General features: G+C 39.0%; 1 long non-coding RNA gene across 1 annotated transcript; it reads right to left on the reverse strand.

Moving 5' to 3' along the window:
• Positions 1-8,274: 8,274 nt before the first annotated feature.
• Positions 8,275-11,082, reverse strand: LOC124857120. The gene is made up of 3 exons (XR_007035510.1): positions 10,866-11,082; positions 8,816-9,054; positions 8,275-8,714 (listed from the first exon to the last, which is right to left on the reverse strand). It is a non-coding gene; the product is annotated as an uncharacterized LOC124857120 (long non-coding RNA).
• Between the last annotated feature and the right edge of the window lie 269 nt (positions 11,083-11,351).

Raw genomic sequence — 11,351 nt, forward strand, 5'->3', positions numbered from 1 at the left:
TGAATGAGAATATCGTACATGTACACCTCAGTCCCTTCCAGCCCTGCTAGAGTCTCTGCCATTTTTCTTTGGAAAATCTCCTGTGCGCTCATGATCCCGAATGGGAGGCATTAGAAGGCATATTTTCTAAACAGGGTGATGAAGATGGTGATCTTTTTTACTGTCGTTATGCAAAGGAATCTGGTAAAAGCCACTAGCTGCGACCAGTGAATACCTGTGATCCTACCAGTCCAGGTAGTATTTCCTCAACATCAGGCAGCCTTTATGTTTCCTATTTCACTGCCCAGTTAAACCTCCGGAGAACTGCTCAGCAGCAAACCTCCTGTTGTTGGGTTTGAGAACCAGCAACATGGCTGTGCACCATCAAGTTGGCTGAGTCACCGTTTCTATAATGCCTTCTTTTTCCATTTGGTAGAGCTGTTTCTTTACTAAAAGGACAAGTGGCAGCATTATCCACATCGCTGTGTGTACTGCATATGGTTGTGCATCATTCTGTAGGACTATTTTAACTGGCTCTGTATTTAGTGTTCCCACTGACCTAATTACACCGCTGACCTCTTCCACCCTTTCACAAGACCCATGCTCACAGCTTCATGAAGGCCTAGAAGACAGCTGACTCTTCATCTAATGACATAGACTTTAAAGGAATACTCCTTTTGTTTATACTTTGTTTTTAGCCTGAAATAGCCCCACAGAGCTGAGGTCTCCGCCCGGGCTAACAAAGCTGGTGTTGGGTGTATCAAGGTTAATTTTGAGCTTCATCATTTTAAACGTCTTTAGGTTTATGACGAGACACAATAAAAAGGCAACTTTGTGTGGTAACTTGAACACCTCTTGATTTAATTCACACAACTGCTAGCTCTTTTCCATGTACAGTACCCAGCTTGCTTTGGGCGCACGTCTCTCTTAAAGTGACAGTACGCCATACACCCTGTGCCCTACATTACACTCACTAGTGCCATTATTCAATATACTCAGATACTATAATCATGGTGACTGATTCATGGCGGAACACAAGCATGCAGCGTTTAGGCACTCTGTGTTTGTTAGGTATTATTTAGTCAACTCAGAGGTAAGAACGATACAGTCATAGTTACTTGTGACAAGGGTAGCCCACTTTGCAGTGAAACTACAAAGTTTTGACACCCTATCTCTTTATTTATATACACAGTTCAACAGACAGTTCAGACAGGGTGTGTGTGAGACGGAAAGGAGGCTGGTTCACACAGAGATAACAATGATCTCACACACACAGGGAGGAAGGCATAGTGCAGGTGCCTTGCAACCCAAGGTTTTTACATGAGTGATAACAAGTCCTCACACCCATCCAACAGTCCCTCCTTTTATCACAAGTAAAAACATTTAATATAAAAACGAGTAAGAAAAATACTTTGTATGAGCGAAAACCCACGGACGGTAAACAGATTATATTTTGTGGGAAATACTCATACGGCCCCGCCGCCCTCGGCGACCATTAAAAGTTAAATGTTGATTAATACTTGAAATCATAAAAATAAAATAATGATACTTGAAATCATAAAAATAAAATAATGATACTTGAAATCATAAAAATAAAAGAATGATACTTGAAATCATAAAAATAAAAGAATAATACTTGAAATCATAAAAATAAAAGAATAATACTTGAAATCATAAAAATAAAAGAATAATACTTAATTAATGAAAACAGTGAAACATAATAAAGGAATTTCAAAATCTGCCCTGTTTATGTCATCATTGTACTTTTTCTCATTTCACTTAAGCAACAACTTCTTTCGATTTTCTGCTGTAAGGTCATTTTATGAAATACAATGTATGAGTACACTCAGGCTTTTGATGTGATTTATTTACAACATGTCATCATAATCGTCCCCTTCATTTTCGTGCATTTCTACCTAGTTCAGTGTTGCATTTGCCACCATGAACAATACCAGAAATTCTGTAGGAATGGATGTGCGTCATGTTCTTCCGTCAGTGTTCTGAGATGGGTCCCGTCTGATGTCCATCTCTTCTGGTTCGGTATCACCTCCTGTGGATCCTGCTTTAGATAGAGAAAGAGTCCTGCTACCAGAATTAAGCTCAGGCTTATCAGTCCTGTCCACAAGTTACAGAGAGCCATTTTATAATTGGGCGCAGATCAGCTGTTTTCTTCACCGGTTTGAGACGCTGGGCCATCTTTGAACCCGGACTTCCTCTGCTACCCCGTCGGTTGGTTTGGCTCCTGTAACGGCAAAACTGGCTTACAGTGGCTTTTATGGATCCAGGAAGGCCTCTCTGCTATTTTCAGAGATGTGGGCGTTGTCAGGAGTATTTGAAACGGCCCTTTCCACCAAGGAGTGCTCCAATCCTTCCGGTGGAGTGTCTTAATCAGGACCAGGTCTCCAGGCCTCATTCTGTGGGATAGGAGCAGAGATTATCGGCAGACCACTGGACATTTGTTCTTCTTTTGTCTGCAACATTTTATTCATCCACTCAGCTAATGAAGGTTCCTGTTGTGCTTTCTCTATTTCATTCATGTCAGAGGGCAGAGAAAACGGTCTGCCATGTACCATTTCTTTGAGAATACAAATTCACATCAGCAACTTGGTGTCATGTGATCTCAGGCTCAGAACACAGTGGGTGGAGTTATACAATGATGTACAGTAGGTGGCAAATGGAGTAAGACCAGTTTGATTTGGAGTTATTCTCATCCATAATTAACCAGGGATAGGCATCCGGGCCATGGCCTCCCTGTTTCTTCCATTGTTTTCCTTAATCTTTAACTGAAACCCTAATGCTTTAGAACTTAGTTCTATTAATTTATTTACAAAATGAGTTCCATTATCTGACCTTATAATCTGTGGGATACCATATGTGGGGAAGAAATGTGTCGCTAGGTTCATCTATTACAACTAGGCAATATTTCTTCCCCCGTGTTTGCAACAACTTATGCATGATCTGCAAAAATGATTTGCATAGTCAGAAATATTTATAGTGTAGCATTAATGCTTTACCAGATGTGACATATTCCCCCCTTGACACGTGGGTCTTCCCAATGTGTCACTGTAGCCGCTGTGTTGTTAAATGTTTTTGGGAGGATTGGTTTATCTTCTATCTGATAGATGTCATCTTTTTTCTGTGCTCCTCTCTTTAGCCAGGCCTTTATTTCTGTCTTGGTTGCTGACTGTTGGGCGTCTTTCAGCACGTCTGTGTCTATAAATAGCAGATCTGACATTTTCTCTTTAATAGGTTGAAATGAGTTAGTTCTGTCCCTGATGATGTTTTAAAACCTCTATTTTGCCAAATCTTAGCATGGTGATGTACTGATCCGAAAACGTATTGGCTGTCTGTGTATATAGTAAGTATTTGTCCCTCATGTAATTCACATGCTCTTACTACAGCATATAATTCTGCTGTTTGGGCTGAGCATGTATTGGGTAGAGATTTAGCTTCTATTATCCTATCGATGGTTGTTACTGCATAACCAACTCTATTCTTTCCATATTCATCTTTAGATGCTGAGCCCTCTACAAACACAACACATGAATCTGGTATAAGGGTTTGAGAAATGTCTTGTCTGGGTTTTGTGTCTTCTTCAACTTTTGCTTTATAAGAATGTGGTTTTCCATCTTCTGCAGTAGGTATTAGAGTACTTGGATTTAAAGGGCACATCTTTTTAGAGTTATGTTTGGCTGTGATAATAATAGCGATGTCAGTGTGATATGTCTTGCATGTAGCGTCAGGTGCTTCTCTTAATATTCCTGACTTCAACATATCTTGTATTACTGGCTTAGTACCTTCTTCAGCTTCTGGCTTTAAGGGGTATTGGCGGACTAATGGCCTTTTTTCAGATATTAGTTTAACCTTGTATGGTGGGAACCCCTTTATTAATCCTACATCAGTTGATGATTGGGACCACAGTTCAGGTGGGACAGCAGCTAGGACAGGATGCATGTTGCTCTCAGCTAAGCCCTGTATTTGTCCCTCTGCCTCATCTAAATGTATCCTTGGATGGACTTTGACTGTCCACGCCAGAATGAGCTTCCAGATTCCTGTATTAGGATCCACTTTTGACAGTGTCAGTGCTGTTCCTGCAGAGGTTTAAAGCCTCTGTTTTTCCAAATTCTTATTATTCTTTTTTATCATATATTATAAAGTAAGTCCTTATTACATTTAAAAATGAGATCACTATTTTTGGTAATTGCTATTATTATAAATAATGCTTGGTTTAGTTCTTATTAAAAATAAAAATAAAAACTCACTCACTGATGAACACAAAAAATGAAGGGCATATTATATCTTATAATCTTAGTTTGTTTTACCCTGTTTTATAGATACAACATACAGTTTCAGTCAGCTTTGTATTTAGTTCAAGTAACTAAAGTTTGTTTCAATTAACTCAAGTTTTCTCTATTTCAGTCCAGTCCAGTAATTCTGTTAAGGTTCATTTCATCTTATGTTAAGTTTGAGTCTAATTCAATCATTTTGAACCTGACTGGAAAAAGTCTAAACGTCTGTTAAAATCTTTTTGTTTTACCATAGAGAACTGACCTAATATTATTATGGTAATGTTGAGGACTCTAATTTTTACATAACATGAAACAGACATTTATTTCACAAAAACAGAAAGTCAAACACAGACATTTGGCCACATGAAAGTTTAAATAACCTGTTTGTAAAAGAATTAGGAAAAATTGAAGACAGATCTATGAACTTTCCTATGGTTATCAGTATTTTTAATACAGATAGAACCTTTGCCATCTTTAAATGATTTTTTGAAAAAGATTCTGGAAACCTTATTAAGATATAAATTTGGCAAAGATCATCAGAACATCAGACCTTTATTAGCGCTTTTAATGTCCCTCAAAGATGCATTACAATGAAATCAGTCATTCCCATTCACACACATTCACACACTACTTACTTACTTCTCTGTCAGAGTAATTTTATTTGCAAAAAGTTGAACATAATTTGACTTCTATTATTCTTAAAATGCACATTGTTTCCTCATAACCCCTTTTGTTTCCACAAGGTCTGTTTTGAACGCTTCAATTCTTTTTTTTATTCACCAAGAATCAATAAGGTGGTCTTAGTGGGTCCACCTTAAAGGTGTTATCTGTTGGGTGTCATGTTATCATTGTCAGGTCAGTGAGGTTCATAAGTCAATCAGAACCTTGGTCATTTGGTCTGTGCACATAATGTTTCATAGATCCAGCCTATGATTAATCAGCAAAACGTCCACCTATAGGAGAAAAAATGATTGTTAATGAATGAGCTGCATTTCCTAGGAACACTGTCTTCCTCCTGGATGAGCATCACCTGTTGAAAAACTTTCATCATTGTTTGTTTCACATATTCAATCACATCTTTATATTATACCAGTAGGTGAAGTTGTTAGTATCTCATGTAGACTGACATATACTGTTGCATTTGGAGAAGATCTCAGATTAAATAAACATAGTTAGAGCTTCAATCCAGGTTCATTTTGTGTCTGCAGACTTTAGCCAATTTTTCTTTTCTTTCTTTTTTTTTTTTATACATAAAGAGCAAGATTCAAAACATTTTCAAAAGGCAGATTCAAGCACACAATCACCATATTAAAAGGCTCTACTTCTAGAGAATCACTAAACTTCTGGGGTCCGGTTTTGGCCCGCGGACCTTGAGTTTGACACATGCAGGGTAGAGTTACAATTTTTTTTTTTTTTCAGACCTTTCAGCAGAGACAGGCTTCTGCTGTTTGCAGAAGTTTTATCTTTGTTTTCAGGCAGCTGCATCTCTTTGTCAAGGTCGTTTCACAGAGCTGAAATTTAACTTCTCTCAAAGAGGAAAAATGAAGAATGCACACAATCTGAGCCAAATATGGAATTATTTCCCTGTAAAATGAATCTTTTGCATTTTATCATGATATTGTTAGTAGTATAACACCATAGAATGATTTTTAAAGCACCTGTTTCTCACTAATGCTTGCCTACAAAATCTTTTACTCTCAGATTACTTCTTTAACAACATTCTGTTCTCTCTTCTCTAGTCATTGTTCACTGGGTTGTCCAGTTGGACAGTTTCCATGTTGTCCACATTGTCACCTCCTCTTTTAACTTCTTTTACCACGTCCTCTAAAACCATCTCTTAGTCTTTATAATCTAACCTGGGATGGGTGGCGGTCCGCCCCCCTTTATTTGTTTTCAGTTAAGCTGAAAGTTTTTTCCTGTGCTTTTCTTAAGGCCTCAGTATTATGGCTATGTCAGTTAAAAGCTGCTCTTATTGTTGTTTTTTTAATTTTAATTCATCTTTTTGTTTTAATCTGTTTATCAACTGTGAGCACTCAGGGACTGAAAAGTCCCCTTTGAAATTATAATCTGGCAAGGTTTTTTATTGTCTCTTGAATCTTTTGAATGCATAATCTCCAGTTTAAGATCCCCGTGTAGTTTTAGGATTTCAGTGATAATTAAGTTACCTGAAAATCCGTATTTTTATGCCATCGTGCACATATTTCTGTTAAATCAGAGCTTTTTCTCTGTTCTTCCCCCATTGTTCTTTGTTATTTTTCTCTTTTTAGTTTTCATTATTGCTAATTTTAGATCCCCTTGTAATTTTAAGACATCCTTTGTATCTAATTTGCCCAAAAACCCATGTTTTTTATTTTTTATTCCATCTATGACAGATCATACCTGCTCCTTTTACATAGTTCTCCATAAACTTTACCTCCCCTTCTAAGTCAATTAGTTTACTTTGTTTCTTCCCCATTATGTTTTATGTTAGTTTAATTATAGTATAAATGTCCCAGATAAAAGGTCACTGGCATGAGACTTTAAGGAGAGGACATTAACACGCCCTTCTACTGCGACTAATTCGCAGCGGTGTTAATTTTCTGGAATGAAATCCGACCTGAATCTCCAAAGTCACCAGTACGTAGTTTTAATCTGGGCAAAAGAAAACACAGGACTAGCAGAATCCTGCTATGATTCTATTAAAATGCTTAGTCCTCCATACACACACAACACAGTCACACAGTTAGTTTCAGGTACCTTGTAATTGTTCTAAGTTAACTTGGTGTTATTTTATGAGCTCAATTTACTCCGTTCTTTTTACTTGTATAGCGCTTATTCTATTCCCTCGCAGGGGAATAACCCTTAGTCGTTTTATTTGGCCCCCTTCTTGGCGGGGCCCTACCTTAATTTGTCACTATTCCTTTCACGGTGGAATAAAACCATCCCAATGCAGCGTCCTTACCGGCGACGCACTACCAACGACTTTTAAGTACTTTTCTTCTTTTATTTATATAGCGCTTACTCTATTCCCTCCCAGGAGAATAATCCTCAGTCGTTTTCTTTAATCCCCTTCACGGCGGGATTGTACCAAATTTGTCACTATCCCTTTCACGGTGGAATAAAACCATTCGAATGCAGCGTCCTTACCGGCGACGCACTACCAACGACTGTTAAGTACTTTTCCTATGAACTGTATTTTAAAACTGTCTCACCTCGGAGTTGACTTCTTGGTGACTCTTTGGACCCTGTGACAGTCACCCCGCGCAGAGGAAGGCAATAACCCACTGGCCAGGTGTGAATTCACACACACCGGGACTTTCAGCCACTCCGGCTAAAGGAGGCTGTGCAGCGGTGCTTCGCTCGACGTCAGGCTTCCCCCACGGATCCCAGAGTCACTGTTAAAGCAAAGAGAAATAAGGTTATTGAATGAATCCGGCTTCGAAGGACCAATAAATGTTAGGTATTATTTAGTCAACTCAGAGGTAAGAACGATACAGTCATAGTTACTTGTGACAAGGGTAGCCCACTTTGCAGTGAAACTACAAAGTTTTGACACCCTATCTCTTTATTTATATACACAGTTCAACAGACAGTTCAGACAGGGTGTATGTGTGTGAGACGGAAAGGAGGCTGGTTCACACAGAGATAACAATGATCTCACACACACAGGGAGGAAGGCATAGTGCAGGTGCCTTGCAACCCAAGGTTTTTACATGAGTGATAACAAGTCCTCACACCCATCCAACAGTGTTTTTGTTTCGTTTAGCTCGTTTTATGTGCCCTATGTCGTGGAACCTAGGCTCACATTCAGTATAAGCAAACCATGTCGTTGTATCAGGGTAAAGATTTGAAACTGAAAAAAAAAAAAAATCAACCTTGAACGTGTAAAAACAAATCTGAAACGGAAAAAAAAAGATTTGATTCTGAAAAAAACAAAATCGGAAACTGTAACAAACCAATGAAATGTTTAAAACATTAAAACATGTAATAAAAAGGTACTGAATTAAATCTTTAGCCCAAAAAAACATTTGTTTAACTTCTTTTTATTTTAGATCTCAAAATCAAAATTTGACATAAGTTTCAACATTTATTTTTTCAATTTCAACAAGTTTTTTTTTCAAATACTGCATACAATAATTTTGACCATTTTCTGGCTCCATACGCTCCAGAGTTTTTGGAGCAGCAGAACTCCACTGACATGCCACAGTGGCTGCAAGTTCAGCAGGCGGTTGGAGACGTTTTTTTCCAATCACTATAGGATTTTCTGCTACATGTTATCTGTTTGTGGCCACTGAAACTTTCTGCCTCTTCAACAGTCTGTTGACTTCCTTCTCTGACATGGAGAGGGTAGTGGGTGGAGTGAACTGCAGCTGAGGACGAGCATGTGAGCAGAAACAGGATGTGATTGGTCTTTGTACACTCTGTGACATCCAGCCTCTTCTGCTGCTGTACAGTTCTGGCCAAATTCTGTAAAAAATAAATAAATAATAGGAAGAAGACAACAGTAAAGTTAGCGTTGAATAGGGGTGGGTAAGGGGGTAGAAGATGTTACACAATATAAGTCTCACATCAGCTGCTCAGAAGATGCTGCTGCTCGTAGACTGAGAGGTTGCCAGTTCTGTTAGGATCCTCTTATGGTTGCTTATTGGACTGAAGACAATGCGTGGTGTTGGCAACAAACATCGTCAATGACTTTACTTTCCTTATCTGTACCTGGTTCAGGAGTCAACGTGGCTTCAGCCAGAGGTACGGATGCTTCAGCAGCTACGCAACAGAGCTCCTGTCTCTGGGGTTTCCTACCAAGCACCTGGGATAAAAACAGAGAATAAAAATGACCATTAAGATGCATCCCACGAGTGTCCCAGTTTTATCTCAAGAGGCATGTCAACTACAGACCTGGCATGTTACCTATTATTCTCTTCATGAAAAACACACAATCTGAACGAGATGACAGAGAAAGTGCACCGACGATTTTTGCATTTTTACTTCTCAGGAAACAAAATGACACAGTGTGGAAGCTAAAGGAGTCTCAGCTATGACTCTTATAAAGGCAAACGTGTTTTAAAGCCACGTGGAACTGCTACACATCTATATGTAGCTGCAATTTATGGGAATTCAAGTATTACAAGTGTAAAGTTCCACACATGACATTATTTTAGCAGCAGTAACTATGGTTACGGCATTTGTGTCCTGAAAAATCTCCACTTCCAGTTCTTGTTTAAACCCTCTGATAATGTGCTATTTTTCCTCAAGGTTATGAGAGCTTGAGAATGAGATAGCGACTTATGCATAGAAATGATTGTAAGTGGGGGGGATAGAACAGGCTTTGATGTGGCTGTTTCCACAGCACAATATAGCAGGTGTTTGCTTGTGGACAAAAACAACGGATCCCACAACAGCCGTCCAATGAGCATTTTTGGAGTAATATTGGTGTATATTTTGTAGATAAGTAAGGGTTTTGCAGGCATGTTTGAGAATTGCGAGTGTAAATATGCTTAAGATGACAGGGGAAAACAAAGAAATGAAAGAAAGCAAAATGGCGGCAAAGTAAAAACAAAAACTGGAAGATGCTGAAATTAAACCAGGGAGCACACGCTTGCCGGCCAGCGACTCCACCCAGTACGCCACCAATTCCAGCGGACATCTGAAGGGCCAAAACATGAACCCACTCAAGACTGTGGAAATGGTGGTGGACTTTCGGAGAACACCTCCCCCATACACCCCCCTCAACAACATTGTTTCGGCCATGGACCACTTCAGGTTCTTAGGAACCACCATCTCTGAGGACCTGAGATGATCTTCACACATAGACACTGTTCAGAAGAAGGTCCAGCAGAGACTGTACTTCCTGAGGCAACTCAGGAAGTCCAACCTTCCACAGGAGCTGCTGGTCATCTTCTACACTGCCATCATTCAGTCTGTCCTGTCTTCATCCATCTCAGTGTGGTTTGGTTCATCCACAAAACAGGACAGGTCCAGACTGCAACGAATAATCAGGACTACAGAGAGAATAATCAGAGCTGACCTTCCCTCCATCCAGGACTTATACAGGTCAAGGGTCAGGAAAAGAGCTGCTAAAATCTCTGCAGACCCCACACACCCTGCAATGTAACTGTTCAGAGTTTTACCTTCAGGTGGCGCTACAGAGCACTGTTCACTAAAACCAGCCGCCACAGAGACAGTTTCTTCCCCCAGGCTGTTTCTCTGATGAACATTTAATAGAGTAGAGAACAACAGCATACAGATGTTGCAAATGCACCTTTTTATTATTATATGTGTATATTGTAAATTGTAAATTTGTATATTCTGTAATGCAAAAACAAAACCAAAGAGCAAAGTGTACCGGAGTCAAATTCCTTGTTTGTATGTACGAACTTGGCAATAAAGCTGATTCTGATATATTTCACATGTACAACGGTCACGGAATATTCCGCGCATGCGCAATGTCCTTCTCCTTGCTGCAGCAACAGCAGCTCCACTTTTGTAGTCTTTAATACTACTTGTGTGTTTTAGGCTTTTTAAAAAACAAAATACCTATTTTCATTTCATTTACTTTTTTTCTTTTATTGCAAACCAACACTTTTCTCAGCCCTTACAACCACTCAACCCGCAACTCACCATGTTATGTCGGACCGGAAGCCAAAGCTGCTGCATGTCTTCGTCTCGTTATTAAACGGGAGCTGCAGCCCACAGACAGCTGCAGTAAAGCGGCTCTAACACCGGAGATGGGGAGCTTCTTCTTCTTCTTGTAGTTTTTTGGCGGTTGGCAAATAACTTTGAGATGTGCATTACCGCCACCGACTGGTATGGAGTGTGGTTCTTCATGGTTTTAAATCTTATTTACTATTACAACAATCAAATTCTATTTATTAATTTAGTTTTCTTGAAAAATCTAATTATAATTTGAATGTGTTTGCTACCTAAACTTCTTTGCAAAGTATCTCTCAAAATAAAATTTTCTTTAATACCTACAAATTCTCTCCTTAAAATTGTTCTTTCTTGTTCATATTTCTGACACTTCAATATGACATGTTCTATTGTTTCCTCCTCTCCACAATAATCACATTTTCCTGTATTATGTTTCTTTATCTTGAACAATGTAGA

The sequence above is a fragment of the Girardinichthys multiradiatus genome, chromosome 20 (genome assembly GCF_021462225.1).
Source record: "Girardinichthys multiradiatus isolate DD_20200921_A chromosome 20, DD_fGirMul_XY1, whole genome shotgun sequence".
Taxonomy (NCBI): domain Eukaryota; kingdom Metazoa; phylum Chordata; class Actinopteri; order Cyprinodontiformes; family Goodeidae; genus Girardinichthys; species Girardinichthys multiradiatus.